Source organism: Rattus norvegicus, chromosome 13, assembly GCF_021556685.1.
Source record: "Rattus norvegicus strain SHRSP/BbbUtx chromosome 13, alternate assembly SHRSP_T2T, whole genome shotgun sequence".
Taxonomy (NCBI): domain Eukaryota; kingdom Metazoa; phylum Chordata; class Mammalia; order Rodentia; family Muridae; genus Rattus; species Rattus norvegicus.
In genome coordinates this window covers 48,078,750-48,086,732 of record NC_141546.1, presented here as the reverse complement: position 1 = coordinate 48,086,732, position 7,983 = coordinate 48,078,750, and positions in this window count along the sequence as shown.

Sequence of the window (7,983 nt, the reverse complement as noted above, 5' to 3'; positions counted from 1 at the left end):
CAGGTGCAGTTCCATTTAGAGGAAGCAACTTCGAAGTGATGTTCGCATGCACTAAACCTGAATGGTGGATTCATGGTGCTGGTTACATTGATCGCCAGGCTTCAGTGTATGTTTTGGGGAAATATATCATTAATGAAAAGAGAAGGATGTAGGTTCAAGGACATGTGCTCATCCTCCGTTCACACGAACCCAGAAGGGGGCTTTCGGTTATATAATGTTCATTTTAACTATCTTTTGTTGTCACCCAGCAGAAGGTTGCCTGAGTTTTTGTGGAACATATGTATAAAATCCCCCTCGAAGATCTTTCAGCCCTCCTTAGGAAAGCTCTTGTTGGATGGTGTCATGGGATGCATACCACCTGACTCCGTGTCCACGGTCACCCAGACCATTAGAGCGTGAGCTCATCTGGAGGCATTCTCTTCGCAAATGTAATTACCAAAAGTCTAGGATGAGAGCATACTGAATCAGGGAGGTCCTTAAAGCTATGCCCCATGTCTTAGAAGAGATTACCAGAGGGACCAATAGAAGACACCAGATGGACATGGGGACAGCAGAGAGATGGAAGTGACAGGGCTGCAAACCAAGCACTGTCGGGACCTGCCAGGAACCAGAAGAGGCAAGCAAGATGGTTTCTAAGACCTTCAGAAAAAAGCAGAGCTCTGAAAGCACATTGTGTACTTTTGGCCTCCCGAATAAACAAGAGAATAATAGATTCTAAAAATTGCCAGACCGCCGCATTTGTTGAGGCTTTGTCAGGCCAGCCGTGGGAGATGAACAGTGATGAGCGTTTGAAATCAGCCTCAAAGCAGGGCACAGCTCCCACCAGAAGCCATTACTTTTGCACTACAAGGAGGCAGGAATTTGTAGGTGACAGTCCCCGTTCCCATAAGGATTCTCTACATCCTGGTGGTGTCTCTTACTCAGCCCTTGGGGTGGTACCTCACAACCCCCATTCCACAGATTTCCTGAAAAAATAAACTCTGCCGTGTGTTTGACCGCTCAGAGCCGTTTCTTTATTATGGAGACTTCCCACCATGAGAGACAGAGCCGGCTCTAAGTGAGATCAGCAGCTGCTAACTTTGCGATCTCGGTTGCTTCTGGAGAACCAGCATGGGAGTCCGTCTTGCTAGGCTGATCTAGACTTCAGAGTTGGTGACGTGAGAGAGCAAAGGCCTCATGGAACCTGTGCTGGTGAGGTGGAGAGTAGAGGCAGCGGTAGCTGGACTCCATGCGGAAGCAGCGCACAGTTCTCTGCAGTGTCGATCCAGCGTGAGGGCCTCGGCGTTGGGGGCGGGGTGGGGGAGGGGGGTTGGAGGGCTGCACCGTGATCTTCATGGACATGACTTTGTGGCTGCTTCCGGGTTGCACTGGTTCCACTTCTATGTTGTCCAAAGTCCTCTGCTCCTGACATACCTTTATTACTAGGCATGGAGCTGTGTGCCCTGGAGCCTTGGTATGTCCAGTTCTGTTGGGGGAGCTTGGGCTTTCTGGATCTTTCTATGCAACAACCTTAGTCACACCCTCTGAGTATCTGGCTATGGTTGGCTATTATCTCTTCCTAAAACTGCGGGCTAAGCCTGAAGCCCGTGGCACTCCCCTGTTGTCTCATCCTGTCTCCAGAGCCTAATCTCATCAAGACCCAAGGCTCAGTGCGAGACACCTGGGAAGGAGGGGCGGGGTTTGTTGGGATAGACTGGAGTCAAGGCTGCTGCTAATTCTTGTCGACTTATGAAGATTCAAGGTTTGCCGTTCAGGTTTCCTCCTTGCTCAGTCAGGGACTCTGACCCATTTTCTAGTCTCCAGTGGAATCGTGCCCTTTGTTCGTACAGTGTGCCCAACAGCAGCCCAGACTTGGGTGGAAACAGATCATTTGTCGTCAGCGTTTGCAATTCCTGTTGGGGCCCAGTGTGGCTGGGTGTGGCTGCTGGGCCCTTTGTCCTTCCTAGCCATTTGCCTGTAGGTTCTCCCTTCCTCTGCTCTCAGGGCTGTGCTTCAGTAAAGCCTGGCTTCCGTCAGCAAGGCAGCCCTACTTGCTTCTGGTGTAGGCTTTGACCTTAGGGCATGAGCTGGTTTTCAGGAGTCAAAGCTTGTGCAACTGCATAATTGAGCAAGTGTTGGGTTCCCGTGAGCACAACTTGGGGACTTGAGATACCCAGGGTCTCAACTGGCTGCTGAAGTCACGTTTATTAGCTCCCGCCTGTATGACTGAGGTGGAACCTTCTGGGAAAGTCTGAGGTCCACATGGGACCATTAGTTTCCTGATGGCACTTTAGCGGTGGAGTCAGTGCCTGGGAGCATAGTAGAGTGGCTTAGTCACAAAATAAAGGAGAACATTCAGGCCACTCCTGCTGCTTCCTTAGTCACACTGGTCCTCCTCCTCCTGGATGATGAGGAGGAGGGGGAGGAGGAAGAAGAGGAAGAAGAGGAGGAAGAAGAGGAGGAAGAAGAGGAGGAAGAAGAGGAGGAAGAAGAGGAGGAAGAGGAGGGGAAGGGGAGGGGGAGAAAGGAGAAATAATATTTGGTACTTTATTTGGTGTTTTTATCAAACTGCCTTGTGAGTTTCAGAATGAGCAGTATCTTTTACATTGTTAAGACGAAAATGAGTCTGAGTCCCTACCTACCTCTACAAAGACCCTGAGAGCTTCACGGCTCCTTCCCCAGCAGCCTTGCTCAGGAGCTGGCTGTGACTGAGCTGTGCCCCCAGAGAGGGACGATCCATGCCTGGTGCTTCCTTCTAGCATTCTTCCTGTGCTCTGACCTGTCTTTTCCTGAACCCCCTAGATAATCAGGTCTGTGCATTTGCACCAGAAGACAGATCTTCCGTTGGCGTGCGGCTAACCAAAATTCACCACCGCCTTCACTTCCGAAGGCCACAGACACGGCAGCCCTCGAGGCTCCTTCCATTTCCCCCTGAAGTCCTAGATTTCAGTTTTGTTATTTTGAGACTGGGCCTCTTGTAGCCCAGGTTGGCCTTGATCTGATCATCATGGTCTATCTTCCAAGTGCTTGGCCTATGGGTGTACGTCGCAATACTTGGCTTGAGAGCATAGATGTTTTTATATTACGTTGCATTTATTGAAAAGACCTCAACATGCCTTTTGCATTAGCAACACTTTGAATTAACTTTAGTCAATAAGCCTCTAGAGGGATTTCGTTAATTGTAGTAATGAAGAAATATATACATGATATATAAATTTTATGTTTTACATTTTCGTATCACAGTAACTTGTTTAATTACTGAACTAGCCTGGGCTGCATGTGAGATGCTGTTCAAATCAGACAGCCAAGCCAGCAGTCTGAAAAGCTGAGCATAGTGGTCCCTGTAATCCTACCTACTCAGGATGGTGAGGCAAGAGGGTTATTTAAGCCAGGAGTTCAAGGCGGGTCTGGGAAGCATAGCAAGACTGTTTCAAAACAAAGCAATACACAAACAGAACAAGATTCTGAGCAGGGTCCCATAGGCCTCACCTGCTTTGGCCAGCACAAAAGGCACCTGGTGTCACTGGGTCTTCTGGTGACAGTGGTTCTCCACCTTAATGTTGTGACCCTTTAATACAGTTCCTCATGTTGTGGTGACTTCCAACCCTCACATTATTTTCGGTGCTACCTCACTACAAATTAGCAGCTGTCATTTTGCTACTATTAAGGAGCGGAATGGAGAACGGCTGGATTAGAAGAACACTTGGAGAAATCTAGCTGTCATGGTAGCCTTTGAAAGGCTCTGGAGTCTGACCATGTGATGTGAGACACTGCCCCCTTGTGGCCAAAGACAAAACAGCGAGACTACAGAGCCGCTGCCCTTAGTAGGGTGGTAGTTAAGAGTCTGGCTACTCAAGTCTGAAAGAGAGAATTCCGGCAGTGTAGGTGTATTTGTTTTTAGTCTATTTTATTGTTTTTTATATCTATCATCCTTCTCCACTCCAATCCCTTCCAAAGGCTCAACAGCAGGTAGGTTAGAGGGGAAGGGGACTTAGGTCTCTTTATACTATTTCCTGCTGAGTAGGGGCATAGTTCCTTAGAGCAATCCAAATCTTCATCCTGTCAGGATATCTCAAACTTCTTGTTAAATTGCGATAACAGCAACCAGGAGCAGCAGGGACCACCACCACCAGCGGCAGCAGCAGCAGCAACTCCCTCCCCCTCCTCCCCCATCTCTTCTTCAGAGCCCCTCTCCTGACTCGGGCGTTTATACCCTCTCCAGAGTCCCCAGAATTAAAGAATCTACAGCTAGCAGTAATTCTACCCTTGCTGGAGCAAACAGTCTGCTGCTGGGGACACTCTGAAGCAGCCTCTCATATCTCACAGCTGGGATTAAAACAAAGACAAGTTCACATAACATAACTGAGTTCTTAAAGAAACCAGAACTCTCACTCTAGGTGATTTGATTCCTATGTAGCATCCTGCCTCGCTGCTTTAAATGCTGTCTGTGGTCCAGCCATTTTTTGATGCCTAACGTATCTGATGTTCCTTCCATATTTGGGTGTTATCTATGGCCAGATCATCTCCCCTCTTGTCTAGATTACTGTGTCCCACTCCAAAGCCTTCAACATCAGGCTCTTGACATCTCCCCGCAGACCTATGGTCATTTTGCCAGCTCTTTCTCAGTTTGTAACGCCTGGCCCTCCTTGGGCTGTTGATTCTGTTGTTATCCAATGAACGCCTCAGTAAGAAAGCCCCGCCCTTCATCTGTAAGAAAGCCCCGCCCCTCATCTGTAAGAAAGCCCCGCCCCTCACCTGTTGTTTACTAGGGAAGAGGGAATTTTAATTGAAAAACCACAGCCATAAAGGCTGGCAGGATGGACTGAGTCATCCTCCAGTTGCATCAGTCTTTTCTATCCTTCATCCCCTGGATTCTCAGCTCTGCAGAAGCACTGACAGACTGAAGAGAAAGGTGGTCAGCATCGTGGCCTACATGCTTCCCTGGTGGGTGTGGCTAGCATCACATGGACTACATGCTTCCCTGGTGGGTGGCCCAAGGTCTGTGTGTGTCTTAGTCCTTGTGTATAAAAACAACATATAGTATCTAGTGAAAACAGTAACAGCTGTGGCAGTGTGCACAAGCAGTAGCAAACGAGGTGATACAAGTTAAGTTCTGTGCTGACTTGAATGAGGATAGCCCCCATAGGCTCACATGTTTGAATACTTAGTCCCCAGTTGGTGAGACAATTTGGGAAGGATGTGGAGGTGTGACCTTGTTGGAGGAGGTGTGTCACTGGAGGTGGGCTCTGAGATTCAGAAAACTTAGCTCTCTCTGCCTCCTGCTTGTGAGTCAAGATGGCGCTCTAGCTGTTTGCTCCACCATCATGGACTCTAGTCTCTGGAACTGTAAACCCCACTAAATGCTCTCTTTTATCTGTTACCTGGGTCATGGTGTCTTGTCACCCCAGAAAAGTAGTCAGAGTAAGTCCTTACCAACTGGTAGCATGATGAAAAATGGTGCCCGAGTCTGAGGGACAACCTCTTTCTTGTGTCTCTCATGTGAGACATTTAGAAATGAGACTTAGAACTGAGGGGAATGCATGCATGGCTTTCTTTGTTTCCTTTACCTGGGTTGGTTGCTGTTACATTCTAAATCTGAAATGGCCCCCATGGACTCATGCCTTAGATACTTAACCCTTGTCTGGTGCTGCTATTCTGGGAGGCTTGTGGAACCTTTAGAAGGGACCCGCTAGCTGGTGGAGGCAGGTCATTTAGGGTGGAACTTTGAAGGTTATACGAAGCACCTGATTCCTACCCTGCCCTCTGCTCCTCCGTCTGCTGCGCTGTGAACAGCAACTCCCGTACACTCCCATTGCTGTGAACGGATGGATCGGAACCCTGAGCCCAGATAAATCATTCTTTTCCTAACTTGTCTGTCAGGGGCCAACCCAGCAAGGGAAGGTCGCTAATCCTGCATATTGGTGTCAGGGAATGGGGACACTGTTATGATTAAGTCTGCCCATGTGGCTCTTAGACCTTTCAAACTGGTTTGTAGGGAACATTTGCAGAGGTTTGGAGACGCAGGTTAAAGAACCCCTAATGATACAAGAAGACCCTGGTGGGTGATGCTGGTGGGGGTCAACAGATCTCCACCCCATCCCCACCCCGTGCTAATGCAAGCACAAACAGTGAGGTCTGGCTCGTGAGGCTGGCTTGTTTGTTTGTTTGTTGTTGTTGTTGTTGGTTTTTTGTTTCTGTTTTTTGTTTTTTGACAGAGTCTCTCTCTATAGCCCCCTGGTTGTTCTGGAATTTACTATGTAGACAAGGCTGGTCTGGAACTCAAAGGCGCATGTCACCATACTCAGCTCTCTCTTTTTTTTCCTTTTCTTTTCTTTTAGATCTTTTTTTGTTTTCAGACACAAGATGGAAGTGTATGCTGTTCCCCGGAGCTGGGGACCGAACCCAGGGCCTTGCGCTCGCTAGGCAAGCGCTCTACCACTGAGCTAAATCCCCAACCCCCATACTCAGCTCTCTTGAGGTTTTAAATGTGAACAAGGACTTAAGGAATTGGGACTAGAAGCCATTTGTGTTATAGAATGGCAAAGACCTTACATATGCATTCCCCATGTTCTGACCTTTTAAGTGAGGCTAAGTTGAAATGGAATGGATAATTCGGTGGAGGAAATATGGAGATAGCATTCGGGCTGTGGCATGGCTATTGCTACGGCCTCAGGGCCGGTTTACAGTGAAAAAATGAGGATTAAAAAATATTTTTCAGATCAGAAGGATGCAAGAAGCGAACAGTTTGGCCAGGAAAGGGAGCTATGTAAAGTCACAGATAAAGATGCCGTGTTAAGGATGACAGCAGACGCTGAGTCCTTTGTATTAAGACGACAGGAAGGCTCTTCAGGTGCTGCAGGATTAGTGAGACTTCAGTCACACAGGTTTCAGGGTGTAAAACTGCAAACTCATTTGAAAGACTTCTCTAAAGAGAGCATGCCAATCGGGTGCCCGCCTCACAAGGAGATACCCAAGGGCAGCTTTACCTGGGTTCAGCTGCCGAGAGCACTCAGAGGCCTCGGTAGCTATAATCCAAGGAAGCCCAGCTGCCACTCAGGGTGGCATTGTTTCCACCGTGCTAGCTTTCCAGGTGTGGAGAGTGCAAGAGTTCTGGGGTCATGGAGGTTTCCTGCAAGATTCCAGAGAAAGGCCAGAGTAGCCAGGCGAAGCAGTAGAGGAGGTCTGGAAGGCCATGCACGAAGCATGGAGAGAAAGCCTGAGCTGCAATGGAGACCCTGTGATGCTGTAGGCGCCAGGAACATGAGCGTTCTAAGGAGCATGACCCAAACAAAGAGAGCGTGTGCACTGCAAACATTATGAGGGCCAGGGCAGCTGAAGTCCATTGGAAGTCACACCATGCTGTCCCAAATGCTGGACATGCAGCTATGGGAGTTCACGTTCACCCTGCTGGTATCTGGTTTTGCTTTACTTCCAGTCCTCCCCCCTCTTATCCCCATTCGTCCTTTAGGAATATGATGCTCACCCTGGACTATAGACTGAGACCAGGCTACTTATAGGGCCTCGTGGCTAGAAGGTTGTCTTGAGTCCCAGAAGAGCCTTTGAACTTTGGTCTTCTGAAAGGTCTTAGGATTTGTTAAGGCTCTTGAAGTTCGAGTTGAGCAGGGGTGGCGCACCTTTTTATCTCGGCACTCGGGGGGTGGCAGAGCCAGGTGGCTCTCTGAGCTCAAGGCCAGCCTGGTCTACAGAGCAAGTGCCAGGACAGTCAGGGCTACAAAGAGACTGTATAAGTTGTGTGTGTGTGTGTGTGTGTGTGTGTGTGTAAATATATACATATATTTAAATAATAAACACACACACAGCTTTTGAAGTTGGGTTAAACACACTGTGAGGTGCGCTATGATGGTTGGGCTCTTGAATGTCTCTCTCAGGCTCATTTTGAATGCTTGTTCTGCAGCTGGTGGTGCTACTTTGGGAGGCTATGGGACCAGTAGGAGGTAGAAGAAGCAGGTCGCTTGGAGTGTACCTTCGAACCTTATATCCATA